General features: G+C 45.6%; 14 non-coding genes across 14 annotated transcripts; all 14 read right to left on the reverse strand.

The window, feature by feature from the left end:
- Window positions 1–281: 281 nt before the first annotated feature.
- TRNAR-CCU (transfer RNA arginine (anticodon CCU)) lies at window positions 282–354 on the reverse strand. The gene has a single exon. It is a non-coding gene; the product is annotated as a tRNA-Arg (tRNA).
- A 327-nt stretch (window positions 355–681) lies between these two features.
- TRNAI-UAU (transfer RNA isoleucine (anticodon UAU)) lies at window positions 682–774 on the reverse strand. Its single transcript is given in 2 exon segments — window positions 682–717; window positions 737–774. It is a non-coding gene; the product is annotated as a tRNA-Ile (tRNA).
- A 1,222-nt stretch (window positions 775–1,996) lies between these two features.
- TRNAR-CCU (transfer RNA arginine (anticodon CCU)) lies at window positions 1,997–2,069 on the reverse strand. The gene has a single exon. It is a non-coding gene; the product is annotated as a tRNA-Arg (tRNA).
- A 327-nt stretch (window positions 2,070–2,396) lies between these two features.
- On the reverse strand, window positions 2,397–2,489 carry TRNAI-UAU (transfer RNA isoleucine (anticodon UAU)). The gene is given in 2 exon segments: window positions 2,397–2,432; window positions 2,452–2,489. It is a non-coding gene; the product is annotated as a tRNA-Ile (tRNA).
- A 1,222-nt stretch (window positions 2,490–3,711) lies between these two features.
- Window positions 3,712–3,784, reverse strand: TRNAR-CCU (transfer RNA arginine (anticodon CCU)). Its single transcript has one exon. It is a non-coding gene; the product is annotated as a tRNA-Arg (tRNA).
- Window positions 3,785–4,111: 327 nt separating this feature from the next.
- TRNAI-UAU (transfer RNA isoleucine (anticodon UAU)) lies at window positions 4,112–4,204 on the reverse strand. The gene is given in 2 exon segments: window positions 4,112–4,147; window positions 4,167–4,204. It is a non-coding gene; the product is annotated as a tRNA-Ile (tRNA).
- A 1,222-nt stretch (window positions 4,205–5,426) lies between these two features.
- On the reverse strand, window positions 5,427–5,499 carry TRNAR-CCU (transfer RNA arginine (anticodon CCU)). Its single transcript has one exon. It is a non-coding gene; the product is annotated as a tRNA-Arg (tRNA).
- Window positions 5,500–5,826: 327 nt separating this feature from the next.
- Window positions 5,827–5,919, reverse strand: TRNAI-UAU (transfer RNA isoleucine (anticodon UAU)). The gene is given in 2 exon segments: window positions 5,827–5,862; window positions 5,882–5,919. It is a non-coding gene; the product is annotated as a tRNA-Ile (tRNA).
- A 6,715-nt stretch (window positions 5,920–12,634) lies between these two features.
- Window positions 12,635–12,707, reverse strand: TRNAR-CCU (transfer RNA arginine (anticodon CCU)). Its single transcript has one exon. It is a non-coding gene; the product is annotated as a tRNA-Arg (tRNA).
- A 327-nt stretch (window positions 12,708–13,034) lies between these two features.
- TRNAI-UAU (transfer RNA isoleucine (anticodon UAU)) lies at window positions 13,035–13,127 on the reverse strand. Its single transcript is given in 2 exon segments — window positions 13,035–13,070; window positions 13,090–13,127. It is a non-coding gene; the product is annotated as a tRNA-Ile (tRNA).
- A 1,222-nt stretch (window positions 13,128–14,349) lies between these two features.
- Window positions 14,350–14,422, reverse strand: TRNAR-CCU (transfer RNA arginine (anticodon CCU)). The gene has a single exon. It is a non-coding gene; the product is annotated as a tRNA-Arg (tRNA).
- A 327-nt stretch (window positions 14,423–14,749) lies between these two features.
- TRNAI-UAU (transfer RNA isoleucine (anticodon UAU)) lies at window positions 14,750–14,842 on the reverse strand. Its single transcript is given in 2 exon segments — window positions 14,750–14,785; window positions 14,805–14,842. It is a non-coding gene; the product is annotated as a tRNA-Ile (tRNA).
- Window positions 14,843–16,064: 1,222 nt separating this feature from the next.
- On the reverse strand, window positions 16,065–16,137 carry TRNAR-CCU (transfer RNA arginine (anticodon CCU)). Its single transcript has one exon. It is a non-coding gene; the product is annotated as a tRNA-Arg (tRNA).
- A 327-nt stretch (window positions 16,138–16,464) lies between these two features.
- Window positions 16,465–16,557, reverse strand: TRNAI-UAU (transfer RNA isoleucine (anticodon UAU)). Its single transcript is given in 2 exon segments — window positions 16,465–16,500; window positions 16,520–16,557. It is a non-coding gene; the product is annotated as a tRNA-Ile (tRNA).
- Between the last annotated feature and the right edge of the window lie 2,674 nt (window positions 16,558–19,231).

Here is a 19,231-nt window from a genome sequence, read left to right on the forward strand (position 1 = left end):
CATATTGTTAACAGCCTGTGCTTTCAAATGAGCTTATCTGCCATTGGCAGTCATGTGACCCAGGGTGATCACCACAACTAGTGATTAGACACAAATAAGGGGGACAGGCTAAAGCCTCTAAATACATATACAGGGTGCATTTCTCTATTTTCTTCTTCTTTCCTGTGCAAGAGTTCTGGTCCACTTTAAAAGCCTTTGGCAGCCATGAGAATCCAAGTCATTTGTATCAGAGTACAATGTGTGTTGGTATGCTACATGTAAGGGCCAAAGAAGGAATGTGCCACCCCAGATGGGACTCGAACCCACAATCCCTGGCTTAGGAGGCCAGGGCCTTATCCATTAGGCCACTGGGGCATGCTGTAGAAGTGCAGCAAGTAGGCTTTTGCTCCACAGAGACTGCACAATGCCTCTTGCAGCAAATGAGTTGCAAATGGACGTACTTCTTTTCCTTGTGTTGTGCCATGGATTTTGCAGGTGATATAGCTCTTGCCAGCTTCCTCCACTGCTCTTCAACAAGCAAAAGCATTGGTCTCATTCTTTTTGGTCCTCACTCAAAACAAGCTTCCCTTGTTGGGCAATGACAGCTCCTGCGTGTAGCAGTGGCATACTGGCACCCTTTGGCTTGAATGTTTTGGGTCATAGGAGAAAGGTGATTAAAGGAAGCAAAAGGGCAACTATCTCTGCTCCAGGTGAGACTCGAGCTCACAACCTCGGCATTGCTCAACAGATACTGTCTTATAAGTACCGCGCGCTAACCGATTGCGCCACTGGAGCTCCGTTGCTGCTGTTGGGGAGGTGCCTTTATCACCAGGACACTTGGCCTGTGATGCGTAACTCGTTAAAATGAAGCACATGTCATAAATCATTATAAGACCAAGTCAATTGTTTGTTAAGAAGAAAACCGGTAGAAGACAGGGAGCGTTTGTCCAAATCAGCAAGCCAAGGTGACTATTAAGATCATCTCCATAGAGGTGAGTGGACTTCAATGGAGGCTTGACACAGACTAGGAGCACACAATCACACTTTTTTTGTGGTGGTGAGAGAATAGGCCATGAGAGCAGGCTTTGAAAGCCATGAATACCTCTGAAAAGGTGTGAGATCATTCTGGTCTGCTGCTAAATGTGCATGTTCCTACTGCATATAAGGCGATAATAAGGAAAAGCACACCTATCTCAAGTCATGTTTTATCCCCAGCAGGTGCCACTCCTCCAGAGTCGCAATGCAGTCGGCTGAGTTGGGCAGACTACACATGCAGGCATGATGCAGGGAATCCCTGGGGTATTTACTGGGCAAGGCGTATCTTACACACAGCACCCAAAATGACAGATTGAATTTATTATTATAGAAGATATAAATATATATGACAGCAGAGCCGGCCAATTGAGATGTTCACAATTGCGCGTTGCATCTAGCTTTGAAGTGGGTCCGTGAAAATCAGCAGGAAGTGCATTTTGAAGGTGGATTTGCTATGATTTTCCATAGTGTGGTGACATGATAGTGACTTTACATTTCTTTGACCTTTTGTAACGAGATGTGGGATACCCATTGAAAGCATTGTCGAATTTCAAGTGGACCTGAACTCAGAACGTCCTTTCTGCTCTAAAAGATACGCAACAGCATAACAACCTTTAAACAAGAAACATTTCTTTGTTACAGCTAATAGAAATCCTAAAATAAATCTGCACTGTTTCTACTTCCTGACTGATGGAAGCAGACATATTGTTAACAGCCTGTGCTTTCAAATAAGCTTATCTGCCATTGGCAGTCATGTGACCCAGGGTAATCACCACAACTAGTGATTAGACACAAATGAGGGGGACAGGCTAAAGTCTCTAAATGCATACACAGGGTGCATTTCTCTATGATCTCCTTCTTTCCTGTGCAAGAGTTCTGGTCCACGTTAAAAGCCTTTGGCAGCCATGAGAATCCAAGTCATTTGTATCAGAGTACAATGTGTGTTGGTATGCTACATGTAAGGGCCAAAGAAGGAATGTGCCACCCCAGATGGGACTCGAACCCACAATCCCTGGCTTAGGAGGCCAGGGCCTTATCCATTAGGCCACTGGGGCATGCTGTAGAAGTGCAGCAAGTAGGCTTTTGCTCCACATAGACTGCACAATGCCTCTTGCAGCAAATGAGTTGCAAATGGACGTACTTCTTTTCCTTGTGTTGTGCCATGGATTTTGCAGGTGATATAGCTCTTGCCAGCTTCCTCCACTGCTCTTCAACAAGCAAAAGCATTGGTCTCATTCTTTTTGGTCCTCACTCAAAACAAGCTTCCCTTGTTGGGCAATGACAGCTCCTGCGTGTAGCAGTGGCATACTGGCACCCTTTGGCTTGAATGTTTTGGGTCATAGGAGAAAGGTCATTAAAGGAAGCAAAAGGGCAACTATCTCTGCTCCAGGTGAGGCTCGAACTCACAACCTCAGCATTGCTCAACAGATACTGTCTTATAAGTACAGCGCGCTAACCGATTGCGCCACTGGAGCTCCGTTGCTGCTGTTGGGGAGGTGCCTTTATCACCAGGACACTTGGCCTGTGATGCGTAACTCGTTAAAATGAAGCACATGTCATAAATCATTATAAGACCAAGTCAATTGTTTGTTAAGAAGAAAACCGGTAGAAGACAGGGAGCGTTTGTCCAAATCAGCAAGCCAAGGTGACTATTAAGATCATCTCCATAGAGGTGAGTGGACTTCAATGGAGGCTTGACACAGACTAGGAGCACACAATCACACTTTTTTTGTGGTGGTGAGAGAATAGGCCATGAGAGCAGGCTTTGAAAGCCATGAATACCTCTGAAAAGGTGTGAGATCATTCTGGTCTGCTGCTAAATGTGCATGTTCCTACTGCATATAAGGCGATAATAAGGAAAAGCACACCTATCTCAAGTCATGTTTTATCCCCAGCAGGTGCCACTCCTCCAGAGTCGCAATGCAGTCGGCTGAGTTGGGCAGACTACACATGCAGGCATGATGCAGGGAATCCCTGGGGTATTTACTGGGCAAGGCGTATCTTACACACAGCACCCAAAATGACAGATTGAATTTATTATTATAGAAGATATAAATATATATGACAGCAGAGCCGGCCAATTGAGATGTTCACAATTGCGCGTTGCATCTAGCTTTGAAGTGGGTCCGTGAAAATCAGCAGGAAGTGCATTTTGAAGGTGGATTTGCTATGATTTTCCATAGTGTGGTGACATGATAGTGACTTTACATTTCTTTGACCTTTTGTAACGAGATGTGGGATACCCATTGAAAGCATTGTCGAATTTCAAGTGGACCTGAACTCAGAACGTCCTTTCTGCTCTAAAAGATACGCAACAGCATAACAACCTTTAAACAAGAAACATTTCTTTGTTACAGCTAATAGAAATCCTAAGATAAATCTGCACTGTTTCTACTTCCTGACTGATGGAAGCAGACATATTGTTAACAGCCTGTGCTTTCAAATAAGCTTATCTGCCATTGGCAGTCATGTGACCCAGGGTAATCACCACAACTAGTGATTAGACACAAATGAGGGGGACAGGCTAAAGTCTCTAAATACATACACAGGGTGCATTTCTCTATGTTCTCCTTCTTTCCTGTGCAAGAGTTCTGGTCCACGTTAAAAGCCTTTGGCAGCCATGAGAATCCAAGTCATTTGTATCAGAGTACAATGTGTGTTGGTATGCTACATGTAAGGGCCAAAGAAGGAATGTGCCACCCCAGATGGGACTCGAACCCACAATCCCTGGCTTAGGAGGCCAGTGCCTTATCCATTAGGCCACTGGGGCATGCTGTAGAAGTGCAGCAAGTAGGCTTTTGCTCCACAGAGACTGCACAATGCCTCTTGCAGCAAATGAGTTGCAAATGGACGTACTTCTTTTCCTTGTGTTGTGCCATGGATTTTGCAGGTGATATAGCTCTTGCCAGCTTCCTCCACTGCTCTTCAACAAGCAAAAGCATTGGTCTCATTCTTTTTGGTCCTCACTCAAAACAAGCTTCCCTTGTTGGGCAATGACAGCTCCTGCGTGTAGCAGTGGCATACTGGCACCCTTTGGCTTGAATGTTTTGGGTCATAGGAGAAAGGTCATTAAAGGAAGCAAAAGGGCAACTATCTCTGCTCCAGGTGAGGCTCGAACTCACAACCTCGGCATTGCTCAACAGATACTGTCTTATAAGTACCGCGCGCTAACCGATTGCGCCACTGGAGCTCCGTTGCTGCTGTTGGGGAGGTGCCTTTATCACCAGGACACTTGGCCTGTGATGCGTAACTCGTTAAAATGAAGCACATGTCATAAATCATTATAAGACCAAGTCAATTGTTTGTTAAGAAGAAAACCGGTAGAAGACAGGGAGCGTTTGTCCAAATCAGCAAGCCAAGGTGACTATTAAGATCATCTCCATAGAGGTGAGTGGACTTCAATGGAGGCTTGACACAGACTAGGAGCACACAATCACACTTTTTTTGTGGTGGTGAGAGAATAGGCCATGAGAGCAGGCTTTGAAAGCCATGAATACCTCTGAAAAGGTGTGAGATCATTCTGGTCTGCTGCTAAATGTGCATGTTCCTACTGCATATAAGGCGATAATAAGGAAAAGCACACCTATCTCAAGTCATGTTTTATCCCCAGCAGGTGCCACTCCTCCAGAGTCGCAATGCAGTCGGCTGAGTTGGGCAGACTACACATGCAGGCATGATGCAGGGAATCCCTGGGGTATTTACTGGGCAAGGCGTATCTTACACACAGCACCCAAAATGACAGATTGAATTTATTATTATAGAAGATATAAATATATATGACAGCAGAGCCGGCCAATTGAGATGTTCACAATTGCGCGTTGCATCTAGCTTTGAAGTGGGTCCGTGAAAATCAGCAGGAAGTGCATTTTGAAGGTGGATTTGCTATGATTTTCCATAGTGTGGTGACATGATAGTGACTTTACATTTCTTTGACCTTTTGTAACGAGATGTGGGATACCCATTGAAAGCATTGTCGAATTTCAAGTGGACCTGAACTCAGAACGTCCTTTCTGCTCTAAAAGATACGCAACAGCATAACAACCTTTAAACAAGAAACATTTCTTTGTTACAGCTAATAGAAATCCTAAGATAAATCTGCACTGTTTCTACTTCCTGACTGATGGAAGCAGACATATTGTTAACAGCCTGTGCTTTCAAATAAGCTTATCTGCCATTGGCAGTCATGTGACCCAGGGTAATCACCACAACTAGTGATTAGACACAAATGAGGGGGACAGGCTAAAGTCTCTAAATGCATACACAGGGTGCATTTCTCTATGATCTCCTTCTTTCCTGTGCAAGAGTTCTGGTCCACGTTAAAAGCCTTTGGCAGCCATGAGAATCCAAGTCATTTGTATCAGAGTACAATGTGTGTTGGTATGCTACATGTAAGGGCCAAAGAAGGAATGTGCCACCCCAGATGGGACTCGAACCCACAATCCCTGGCTTAGGAGGCCAGTGCCTTATCCATTAGGCCACTGGGGCATGCTGTAGAAGTGCAGCAAGTAGGCTTTTGCTCCACAGAGACTGCACAATGCCTCTTGCAGCAAATGAGTTGCAAATGGACGTACTTCTTTTCCTTGTGTTGTGCCATGGATTTTGCAGGTGATATAGCTCTTGCCAGCTTCCTCCACTGCTCTTCAACAAGCAAAAGCATTGGTCTCATTCTTTTTGGTCCTCACTCAAAACAAGCTTCCCTTGTTGGGCAATGACAGCTCCTGCGTGTAGCAGTGGCATACTGGCACCCTTTGGCTTGAATGTTTTGGGTCATAGGAGAAAGGTCATTAAAGGAAGCAAAAGAGCAACTATCTCTGCTCCAGGTGAGGCTCGAACTCACAACCTCGGCATTGCTCAACAGATACTGTCTTATAAGTACCGCGCGCTAACCGATTGCGCCACTGGAGCTCCGTTGCTGCTGTTGGGGAGGTGCCTTTATCACCAGGACACTTGGCCTGTGATGCATAACTTGTTAAAATGAAGCACATGTCATAAATCATTTTCCTAATGCCTCCATGGCAGCACCTACGGGTTGTTGCCCCGCCCACAATCCCTCATAGGACAAGTGACTAGATAAATTGAATCCCACCCCTCTGCTACCTGTCTTTGCTTTTCGTCCTCCCCTCGGACAAGTTAGACTGCTGCTGCACCTTTACCGGCCATCCTTCGGGTGGTTTCTTCAGCCAGGTTCAGCCTCTCCTGGTGGCCCTGTACACTCCAATGGAGTGTCTTGAGGCAAGACCCCGTTCTCGCTGGTCTTGGGGATCGCTCTGTCCGCGCTTGGGGCTGTCAGGTAGGAGGCTAATAGCCACCTTTTATGCGGGACAAAGAAATGTTTGTTTCTATTTTTGCTGGCTAAAAGCCGGCTCTAGCGTGCGTCCCTGTTGTCTCTCCCTCCGCTGCGCACCGCTTCCGGGTGCGTTCCAGCTACCCTCAGCCTGCCATTGGTTGCTGCACAGAGCGCGCGTGAACCGGAAGTGCAGCAGCTGCTACACTATTTAAACGGCGTCTGGTTAGGGAATCGGCGTCCATACGCGGAAAGCCGCTGATGAGCTCCAGGACGCCGATTCCCACAGCTATACATAGCAGGTCAGTTATTTAGGTTAAGCACACTACTACTGCTCTGTACCTCCCTGTATTTATTATCAGGCACTCTTGAACTATTGTTTAGAAGATTATATTTGTCTCTACAGCACTTATTATGGCTGAACAGGCTGAGGGGGTGGAGGAGACCGTGATAGACCCAGGGGCCACGCATATAGACCAGCCAGTGTATTTTAGGTAAGGGTGCAGAAGGTGAGTATTCTTTTGCTGCTGATCTTAAAAGAGTGCAGAAGAGTAATGGACATTCATTTGTCCCCTGACAGCCCCGGAAGACTGAAGGACCACGAATACTATGACTACTACTACAGAAGACCAAGATCGCCGCGGAGATCGGACTACCGCTATTATGACAGATCAAGGAGTAGATCCCCTAGAGAATATAGACGTTCCCACAGACATAGACATTCCAAACCTTGTTGGGCTTGTGGGAAAGCACCTTTACCTGGAAAATTAGTCTGCCAGGATTGTCTCACACAGATGTCCGCAGAGCAGCAACAACCCGTAGAAGTATCAGAATTAATAAGGAAAGCCGTTCAGGAGTCTATGGCAGAATACGTAGCAAAATTGCCTCAGTCAAATGAGGCGGAAACCCCTTCCACCGTCTTACAACAGGAAGGGGAGGAAGAATTTGAAGATGAACCGACAGGATTTGACTTTGCCCTAGTGGAGCCCTTTGTTAAGGCGGTCAAGCAGGCAATAGACTGGGAAGACGAACAGGAGCAAGAGGAAAAACAGAAAAAAACATACTACAAACATCTGAAAAAAACATGCACTGCCTTCCCCTTTATGGAAGAAATAGAGGAAATTATCCTGGAAGAGTGGACTAGGGTCGACAAGAAGACGAGCCTAAACAACAGACTCTCGAAACTATACCCCCTGCCAGAAAAGAAAACGAAACCTTTAGACGAAGTTCCAGCAGTAGACGCCTCGGTTATGAGGCTAGCCAAACATGTGACACTTCCAATTGACGACGCCGTTGCCTTCAGAGACCCGAGCGACAGAAAAATGGATTCAGATCTCAAAAAGCTGTATTCTGTTATGGGAGGAGCCATGAGGCCAGCGGTAGCCTTAACATCAGTAAGCAGAGCACTCCGAGCATGGACGGACAATCTTCAGACGGCGATTGCCACTGACGCAGACAAGGAAACACTAATTAATGGCTTACAAGAATTCAAATTAACGGCTGATTTTATCGGAGAATCGGCCATAGACCTGGTTAGATCGATTGCAAGAACAATGCTGTATGGAGTAACAGCCAGAAGGGCCCTATGGCTGAGGTCGTGGTTTGCTGACCCCATGTCAAAGCAAAACTGGTGCAAGATCCCGTTTGATGGGAAGTCACTATTCGGCGAGCGAATGGATTCAGCAATTTCCAAGGTCACCGGTGGGAAATCCGGTTTAATACCACAGGATCGCAAAACAAAGAAACCGTTTCCGACCCAATCTAACCGTTTCCAGCAGACAAGATACCGGAATGCGAAGGCATACAGGCCGGGAAGGGAATTTCGCAAAAACTGGCAGGGGGGTCAGGCAACGCTTCAGCGACACAACAAACAGAAGTCTACCTCCACCGTGCCTAGTACCTCAAAGGGGTTTTGATGGTGTGTCCGCCCAGGCGTGCCCAGTGGGAGGCAGACTCCGTGTGTTCAGGCACGTTTGGGCGGAGCATATTCAGAATCCCTGGGTGCTGGAGACAGTAACCCGGGGGCATCGCTGGAGCTTTATAGAAGAACCTCCCCCGGATGTCTTCATAGCCACAAAAATTCCAGGATCGGTCGACAGACAAAATATTCTAGAAGCATACATTCAAGAGCTGATGTTAAAAAAGGCCGTGAAGGAAGTACCGATAGAAGAGAGAGGGAAGGGTGTATACTCACCCCTGTTCCTAGTGGAGAAAAAATCGGGAAAGCTGAGACCGGTCCTAGACCTCAGGATGCTAAACAAACACATAAGATCTCACCATTTCAAGATGGAATCTTTGCAATCTATAACCCTATCGGTGGAGCAGGGAGATTGGATGTTATCCGCGGACCTCGCAGACGCGTACCTACATATCCCTATCCATCCAGACTTCCAACGTTATCTAAGGTTCTGTATAGGAAATCTACACCTGCAATTTACATGTCTCCCGTTTGGAATAAGTACCGCCCCCAGAACCTTTACCAAGGTACTAGTCCAGGTGATAGCTCTGCTTCGTTTGAAGGGACTGAGAACACATCATTATCTGGACGATATACTCCTTCTGTCTCAGGACATACAAGCGATTCAAGCCCAGAAGACACTTCTCTTAACTACACTCCAACAATTCGGTTGGTTGGTAAGCTGGGAGAAAAGTCAGCTGAATCCCGTACAGGATATGGTATTCTTGGGTGCAAGATTCCAGACGAGGCACAACTCGATAGGGCTTCCGGAGTCCAAGATAGATGCCATAATCCGAAGAGTCCAACACGTGAAGCATATTCAGAAATGGAGGGCAAGGCAATGTCTCAGTCTCCTTGGATTGCTAACCTCTACCATACCTATGGTTCCATGGGCCCAGTGGCACACGAGAACTCTTCAATGGGAACTCCTCACTCAATGGGATGGCATCAACCTGAATCAGGAGATTTATCTAACTCAATCCATCAAGGAGAGTCTCCTGTGGTGGGAGAGCACAGTAAACCTATCAAAAACTCAGAAGATAGTCAAACCCGAACCGATAATATTAACAACGGATGCAAGCAACAAGGGTTGGGGAGCTTTCCTTACATCAGCAACAGCACAAGGAACATGGCACATGATGGAATCAAAGGAAGCAATCAACATCCTGGAACTGAGAGCAGCGTACAATGCTCTTCGTCATTTTCTGCCAGCTTTATGCAACAAGTCGGTCCTACTAAAAATGGACAACAGGACTGCTGTCGCCTACGTGAACAAACAGGGGGGTACAAGGAGCTGGAAATTATTGACGGAGACGTCACGGATTATGTACTTAGCGGAGCAGAATTTAACAGACCTGAAGGCATTATACATTCCAGGAGTAGAGAACACAAAAGCGGACTATTTGAGTCGCAGCAAGCTATCCAACAACGAATGGTCCCTGAATCAGAGGGTCTTCGAAAAGATCTGCAAGAAGTATGGAAGACCACAGATAGATCTAATGGCAACGCCGAAAAACACAAAATGTCGGAGGTTCTTCTCCCGTTGGAAGACTCACTCGGCAGAGTCAACAGATGCGATTACAGCACCTTGGAGTTTCCATCTGGGTTATGTTTTTCCTCCTGTCCCGATGATCAGCAAAATTCTCAAGAGAATATCTCGGGAGACAGGGGTAGTAATAGCGATAATACCATACTGGCCGCATCGACCCTGGTTTTCCCAATTGTGGGACTTGAAGATACAGGCTCCATGGAGAATACCAGTAGAGCGGGACATGATACAGCAGGGACCGTTTGTGCACCCCAACCTGCACAAGTTAGCTTTGACGGTTTGGCTGTTGAGGGGAAAAAACTAAAGGAAATAGGATGCTCGGACGGAGTAATTGGAACGCTGTTGAAAGCTAGAAAATCTACAACAAACCGAACGTATCACACTGTCTGGAGCAAATTCACAGAGTTTGCTAAACAGCGGAAGTTCGATCCATTGCATCCGGAGGTTCATCAGATCCTAGAATTCCTGCAGCTGGGTCTGGATAAGGAATTAGGTCACTCAACTCTTAGGGGCCAGGTAACGGCTATCTCAGCCTTAACAGGACAAAGATGGGCAACTAATCCATTAGTGAAACAGTTTTTAAAGGCGGTTATGAAGATTAAGCCACCAAGACGAAATACCTTCCCCAAGTGGGATCTCCCTTTAGTTCTGGATGCACTTACAGGTCCGCCTTTCGAACCCCTGGAAAAATGCTCGATATGGCATCTCACGCTAAAGACTGTTTTCCTGTTGGCCATCACCTCGGCTAAAAGGGTGTCCGAACTTCAAGCCATCGGGATAGTTGAACCCTCCCTCAACTTTTTTCCAGATAGAGTGATCATACGCCCAGTGCAACAGTTTATCCCCAAAGTATCTACCGTTTTTCACTTCAACCAGGAATGGACATTGCCCACGTTCCACACTTATGACTCTGAAGAGCCACATAGCCTGGACGTGTCACGTATACTTAAACAGTACTTGAAAGTCACAGAAACCTTTAGAAAGTCAGAAAGACTATTTATCATTTCAGGAGGATATAGGAAGGGTGAGACAGCATCATCCAGATCCATAGCATCCTGGATTGTGAAGGCAATTGAGGTGGCCTACAAAATCAATAAATTAGAACCTCCAAAGGAACTGAAAGCCCACTCCACCAGGTCTATATCTACATCGTGGGCAGCATATACCAGAGTGTCAGCAGAAAAGATCTGCCAGGCAGCCAGCTGGAGCTCTGTGCATACATTTATGCAACACTATAGAGTAGACCCAGCAGCGAATTCAACAATTGACTTTGGTAGGGCGGTTTTATCCGTTCACAAACCTGTCACAGTCATATAATGGTTATACTTACCTATATCAAAATCTGTATCTGCACTATAATAAAATAATGTTTTTTGTGCACCAGCAATATTTGCCCTCCCTTGTTTATCATTTGCTAGTTAGATCCCGTAGGTGCTGCCATGGAGGCATTAGGAAAACGGAAAATTGTATACTTACCTACCGGTAATTTTCCTTTCCTGATGCATCCATGGCAGCACATAGGACCCACCCTATTGCTCGGTGAGGTCGAAAAGAGAATAGACAGGTAGCAGAGGGGTGGGATTCAATTTATCTAGTCACTTGTCCTATGAGGGATTGTGGGCGGGGCAACAACCCGTAGGTGCTGCCATGGATGCATCAGGAAAGGAAAATTACCGGTAGGTAAGTATACAATTTTCCGTTATAAGACCAAGTCAATTGTTTGTTAAGAAGAAAACCGGTAGAAGACAGGGAGCGTTTGTCCAAATCAGCAAGCCAAGGTGACTATTAAGATCATCTCCATAGAGGTGAGTGGACTTCAATGTAGGCTTGACACAGACTAGGAGCACACAATCACACTTTTTTTGTGGTGGTGAGAGAATAGGCCATGAGAGCAGGCTTTGAAAGCCATGAATACCTCTGAAAAGGTGTGAGATCATTCTGGTCTGCTGCTAAATGTGCATGTTCCTACTGCATATAAGGCGATAATAAGGAAAAGCACACCTATCTCAAGTCATGTTTTATCCCCAGCAGGTGCCACTCCTCCAGAGTCGCAATGCAGTCGGCTGAGTTGGGCAGACTACACATGCAGGCATGATGCAGGGAATCCCTGGGGTATTTACTGGGCAAGGCGTATCTTACACACAGCACCCAAAATGACAGATTGAATTTATTATTATAGAAGATATAAATATATATGACAGCAGAGCCGGCCAATTGAGATGTTCACAATTGCGCGTTGCATCTAGCTTTGAAGTGGGTCCGTGAAAATCAGCAGGAAGTGCATTTTGAAGGTGGATTTGCTATGATTTTCCATAGTGTGGTGACATGATAGTGACTTTACATTTCTTTGACCTTTTGTAACGAGATGTGGGATACCCATTGAAAGCATTGTCGAATTTCAAGTGGACCTGAACTCAGAACGTCCTTTCTGCTCTAAAAGATACGCAACAGCATAACAACCTTTAAACAAGAAACATTTCTTTGTTACAGCTAATAGAAATCCTAAGATAAATCTGCACTGTTTCTACTTCCTGACTGATGGAAGCAGACATATTGTTAACAGCCTGTGCTTTCAAATAAGCTTATCTGCCATTGGCAGTCATGTGACCCAGGGTAATCACCACAACTAGTGATTAGACACAAATGAGGGGGACAGGCTAAAGTCTCTAAATACATACACAGGGTGCATTTCTCTATGTTCTCCTTCTTTCCTGTGCAAGAGTTCTGGTCCACGTTAAAAGCCTTTGGCAGCCATGAGAATCCAAGTCATTTGTATCAGAGTACAATGTGTGTTGGTATGCTACATGTAAGGGCCAAAGAAGGAATGTGCCACCCCAGATGGGACTCGAACCCACAATCCCTGGCTTAGGAGGCCAGTGCCTTATCCATTAGGCCACTGGGGCATGCTGTAGAAGTGCAGCAAGTAGGCTTTTGCTCCACAGAGACTGCACAATGCCTCTTGCAGCAAATGAGTTGCAAATGGACGTACTTCTTTTCCTTGTGTTGTGCCATGGATTTTGCAGGTGATATAGCTCTTGCCAGCTTCCTCCACTGCTCTTCAACAAGCAAAAGCATTGGTCTCATTCTTTTTGGTCCTCACTCAAAACAAGCTTCCCTTGTTGGGCAATGACAGCTCCTGCGTGTAGCAGTGGCATACTGGCACCCTTTGGCTTGAATGTTTTGGGTCATAGGAGAAAGGTGATTAAAGGAAGCAAAAGGGCAACTATCTCTGCTCCAGGTGAGGCTCGAACTCACAACCTCGGCATTGCTCAACAGGTACTGTCTTATAAGTACCGCGCGCTAACCGATTGCACCACTGGAGCTCCATTGCTGCTGTTGGGGAGGTGCCTTTATCACCAGGACACTTAGCCTGTGATGCGTAACTCGTTAAAATGAAGCACATGTCATAAATCATTATAAGACCAAGTCAATTGTTTGTTAAGAAGAAAACCGGTAGAAGACAGGGAGCGTTTGTCCAAATCAGCAAGCCAAGGTGACTATTAAGATCATCTCCATAGAGGTGAGTGGACTTCAATGGAGGCTTGACACAGACTAGGAGCACACAATCACACTTTTTTTGTGGTGGTGAGAGAATAGGCCATGAGAGCAGGCTTTGAAAGCCATGAATACCTCTGAAAAGGTGTGAGATCATTCTGGTCTGCTGCTAAATGTGCATGTTCCTACTGCATATAAGGCGATAATAAGGAAAAGCACACCTATCTCAAGTCATGTTTTATCCCCAGCAGGTGCCACTCCTCCAGAGTCGCAATGCAGTCGGCTGTGTTGGGCAGACTACACATGCAGGCATGATGCAGGGAATCCCTGGGGTATTTACTGGGCAAGGCGTATCTTACACACAGCACCCAAAATGACAGATTGAATTTATTATTATAGAAGATATAAATATATATGACAGCAGAGCCGGCCAATTGAGATGTTCACAATTGCGCGTTGCATCTAGCTTTGAAGTGGGTCCGTGAAAATCAGCAGGAAGTGCATTTTGAAGGTGGAATTGCTATGATTTTTCATAGTGTGGTGACATGATAGTGACTTTACATTTCTTTGACCTTTTGTAACGAGATGTGGGATACCCATTGAAAGCCTTGTCGAATTTCAAGTGGACCTGAACTCAGAACGTCCTTTCTGCTCTAAAAGATACGCAACAGCATAATAACCTTTAAACAAGAAAAATTTCTTTGTTACAGCTAATAGAAATCCTAAGATAAATCTGCACTGTTTCTACTTCCTGACTGATGGAAGCAGACATATTGTTAACAGCCTGTGCTTTCAAATGAGCTTATCTGCCATTGGCAGTCATGTGACCCAGGGTGATCACCACAACTAGTGATTAGACACAAATGAGGGGGACAGGCTAAAGTCTCTAAATACATACACAGGGTGCATTTCTCTATGTTCTCCTTCTTTCCTGTGCAAGAGTTCTGGTCCACTTTAAAAGCCTTTGGCAGCCATGAGAATCCAAGTCATTTGTATCAGAGTACAATGTGTGTTGGTATGCTACATGTAAGGGCCAAAGAAGGAATGTGCCACCCCAGATGGGACTCGAACCCACAATCCCTGGCTTAGGAGGCCAGTGCCTTATCCATTAGGCCACTGGGGCATGCTGTAGAAGTGCAGCAAGTAGGCTTTTGCTCCACAGAGACTGCACAATGCCTCTTGCAGCAAATGAGTTGCAAATGGACGTACTTCTTTTCCTTGTGTTGTGCCATGGATTTTGCAGGTGATATAGCTCTTGCCAGCTTCCTCCACTGCTCTTCAACAAGCAAAAGCATTGGTCTCATTCTTTTTGGTCCTCACTCAAAACAAGCTTCCCTTGTTGGGCAATGACAGCTCCTGCGTGTAGCAGTGGCATACTGGCACCCTTTGGCTTGAATGTTTTGGGTCATAGGAGAAAGGTGATTAAAGGAAGCAAAAGGGCAACTATCTCTGCTCCAGGTGAGGCTCGAACTCACAACCTCAGCATTGCTCAACAGATACTGTCTTATAAGTACCGCGCGCTAACCGATTGCGCCACTGGAGCTCCATTGCTGCTGTTGGGGAGGTGCCTTTATCACCAGGACACTTGGCCTGTGATGCGTAACTCGTTAAAATGAAGCACATGTCATAAATCATTATAAGACCAAGTCAATTGTTTGTTAAGAAGAAAACCGGTAGAAGACAGGGAGCGTTTGTCCAAATCAGCAAGCCAAGGTGACTATTAAGATCATCTCCATAGAGGTGAGTGGACTTCAATGGAGGCTTGACACAGACTAGGAGCACACAATCACACTTTTTTTGTGGTGGTGAGAGAATAGGCCATGAGAGCAGGCTTTGAAAGCCATGAATACCTCTGAAAAGGTGTGAGATCATTCTGGTCTGCTGCTAAATGTGCATGTTCCTACTGCATATAAGGCGATAATAAGGAAAAGCACACCTATCTCAAGTCATGTTTTATCCCCAGCAGGTGCCACTCCTCCAGAGTCGCAATGCAGTCGGCTGTGTTGGGCAGACTACACATGCAGGCATGATGCAGGGAATCCCTGGGGTATTTACTGGGCAAGGCGTATCTTACACACAGCACCCAAAATGACAGATTGAATTTATTATTATAGAAGATATAAATATATATGACAGCAGAGCCGGCCAATTGAGATGTTCACAATTGCGCGTTGCATCTAGCTTTGAAGTGGGTCCGTGAAAATCAGCAGGAAGTGCATTTTGAAGGTGGAATTGCTATGATTTTTCATAGTGTGGTGACATGATAGTGACTTTACATTTCTTTGACCTTTTGTAACGAGATGTGGGATACCCATTGAAAGCCTTGTCGAATTTCAAGTGGACCTGAACTCAGAACGTCCTTTCTGCTCTAAAAGATACGCAACAGCATAATAACCTTTAAACAAGAAAAATTTCTTTGTTACAGCTAATAGAAATCCTAAGATAAATCTGCACTGTTTCTACTTCCTGACTGATGGAAGCAGACATATTGTTAACAGCCTGTGCTTTCAAATGAGCTTATCTGCCATTGGCAGTCATGTGACCCAGGGTGATCACCACAACTAGTGATTAGACACAAATAAGGGGGACAGGCTAAAGCCTCTAAATACATATACAGGGTGCATTTCTCTATTTTCTCCTTCTTTCCTGTGCAAGAGTTCTGGTCCACTTTAAAAGCCTTTGGCAGCCATGAGAATCCAAGTCATTTGTATCAGAGTACAATGTGTGTTGGTATGCTACATGTAAGGGCCAAAGAAGGAATGTGCCACCCCAGATGGGACTCGAACCCACAATCCCTGGCTTAGGAGGCCAGTGCCTTATCCATTAGGCCACTGGGGCATGCTGTAGAAGTGCAGCAAGTAGGCTTTTGCTCCACAGAGACTGCACAATGCCTCTTGCAGCAAATGAGTTGCAAATGGACGTACTTCTTTTCCTTGTGTTGTGCCATGGATTTTGCAGGTGATATAGCTCTTGCCAGCTTCCTCCACTGCTCTTCAACAAGCAAAAGCATTGGTCTCATTCTTTTTGGTCCTCACTCAAAACAAGCTTCCCTTGTTGGGCAATGACAGCTCCTGCGTGTAGCAGTGGCATACTGGCACCCTTTGGCTTGAATGTTTTGGGTCATAGGAGAAAGGTGATTAAAGGAAGCAAAAGGGCAACTATCTCTGCTCCAGGTGAGGCTCGAACTCACAACCTCGGCATTGCTCAACAGATACTGTCTTATAAGTACCGCGCGCTAACCGATTGCGCCACTGGAGCTCCGTTGCTGCTGTTGGGGAGGTGCCTTTATCACCAGGACACTTGGCCTGTGATGCGTAACTCGTTAAAATGAAGCACATGTCATAAATCTTTATAAGACCAAGTCAATTGTTTGTTAAGAAGAAAACCGGTAGAAGACAGGGAGCGTTTGTCCAAATCAGCAAGCCAAGGTGACTATTAAGATCATCTCCATAGAGGTGAGTGGACTTCAATGGAGGCTTGACACAGACTAGGAGCACACAATCACACTTTTTTTGTGGTGGTGAGAGAATAGGCCATGAGAGCAGGCTTTGAAAGCCATGAATACCTCTGAAAAGGTGTGAGATCATTCTGGTCTGCTGCTAAATGTGCATGTTCCTACTGCATATAAGGCGATAATAAGGAAAAGCACACCTATCTCAAGTCATGTTTTATCCCCAGCAGGTGCCACTCCTCCAGAGTCGCAATGCAGTCGGCTGAGTTGGGCAGACTACACATGCAGGCATGATGCAGGGAATCCCTGGGGTATTTACTGGGCAAGGCGTATCTTACACACAGCACCAAAAATGACAGATTGAATTTATTATTATAGAAGATATAAATATATATGACAGCAGAGCCGGCCAATTGAGATGTTCACAATTGCGCGTTGCATCTAGCTTTGAAGTAGGTCCGTGAAAATCAGCAGGAAGTGCATGATAGGTGCATAACCAATATTGTCCTTGTTAACCACTAATCACCCCACTAAAATATTTCTTAACCTTAACTCTATATAAAAGCACACCGGGACTACAACTGACGATGGATGAATAGGCCAGTGCAGCCCAAAGTTTATTGAACTTACAACATTTTAATATAAAACAATTTAACCATTTATTTAACCGTTGCAAGGCAAGGAGAAAAAACCGGAGCTTGTAAATCAATCACCAAAATCTTCAATACCTTTTTGGACATGCAGCCATACTCTGGCCCCCAACCGCGACCACCGATTCGGGGACAGCTGCATGCCCTTGATGAACCATGTATTTATTCAACTCCTTTTGAGGAAATCAGACTTGTGAAAATCCTCTAAACTGTTTAAACCTGTATCCTCCGGCATCCTTGCCCCGCCGACTGCAGTGACGTACTTTCTTACCTAATTAAGGGCGGGTGGGTGGGCACTTTCCTAAACCTTCTTCCCCGCTGTCTCTGCTCCTCCCACCTTCTTCCTGTACTGAAACCAGGTCCTTACTTCCTGTCCTATAGCCCGGGAACCAATTCCTCCTGAACCTCCCTCTTCCAACCTGTTGCCAAGGGGATAAGCCCTCCCCCGGCCAACATTAACCCTCTATTCCCTGGACATATGTCTAGCCCTATCATGGGTGGCCCTCCTAAGCTGCGCTCCTCCAGGCCTTGCTTGATAGGTGCATAACCAATATTGTCCTTGTTAACCACTAATCACCCCACTAAAATATTTCTTAACCTTAACTCTATATAAAAGCACACCGGGACTACAACTGACGATGGATGAATAGGCCAGTGCAGCCCAAAGTTTATTAAACTTACAACATTTTAATATAAAACAATTTAACCATTTATTTAACCGTTGCAAGGCAAGGAGAAAAAACCGGAGCTTGTAAATCAATCACCAAAATCTTCAATACCTTTTTGGACATGCAGCCATACTCTGGCCCCCAACCGCGACCACCGATTCGGGGACAGCTGCATGCCCTTGATGAACCATGTATTTATTCAACACCTTTTGAGGAAATCAGACTTGTGAAAATCCTCTAAACTGTTTAAACCTGTATCCTCCGGCATCCTTGCCCCGCCGACTGCAGTGACGTACTTTCTTACCTAATTAAGGGCGGGTGGGTGGGCACTTTCCTAAACCTTCTGTTACGGCTGCTCTTAGCAGCAGACTGATAGATCACAATGTGCAGCAAAACTGAGACGGAAACCAACGAATGTGAAATAAACAGTTTTATTGTCAATCAGTGCAATTATATACAAATTAGCAAATGGTAAATCCCACAGTGCAACCCACATAAACACAGCAATCCTAACTAACTAACTATACAACAATATACAGAAATATATACAGACCAGGCGGAACAGCAGACAAGGGCAAGGCAAATCAGAGTCAGAGTAAGCAAAGAACATAAACCAGGAGATCAGATCAGAACAGAGCTTCTCAGAGCAGGGAGCACAGAACACAGCGATCAGGACAGCCAAGCTGAACTGAGGTTCTGGCAAGGTTCTGAGGCGGGTGGAGTCCTTAAATGCAAATCCCATCAGATGATGCATAATTGTCCAGGATGGATAGCATGAGGGCCACCTGCTGGTGAATGATAGAATTACTGCTGTCCAGATGCAGAGAGCCACCAGCAGGTGAACCAGGAAACTGCAGGCAAAGAAATGTCCATGACATGCTGCACAATGCCACCTGCTGGTGATAGATGTTAGCATAGTCCCGAAACCAAGTGCCACCAGCAGGTGCAACCACATAGAGCCGGATTCCTAACATAACCCCCCCTTTTAGGAGCGGCCTCAGGACGCTCCACAATGTTCTTACAAATCCTCCGCCAGAATCACAAAAATTAGCAGGAAATAAAATAAGCAGCAAATGCCAAGACTGGGTGGGCAGGGAGGGAAATAATTCAAAAATAAATATTACCGGATCTGGCTGGGTGACAGGAGTGTTTGAAAACTGGAT

This window comes from Hyperolius riggenbachi, chromosome 3 (genome assembly GCF_040937935.1).
Source record: "Hyperolius riggenbachi isolate aHypRig1 chromosome 3, aHypRig1.pri, whole genome shotgun sequence".
Classification (NCBI taxonomy): domain Eukaryota; kingdom Metazoa; phylum Chordata; class Amphibia; order Anura; family Hyperoliidae; genus Hyperolius; species Hyperolius riggenbachi.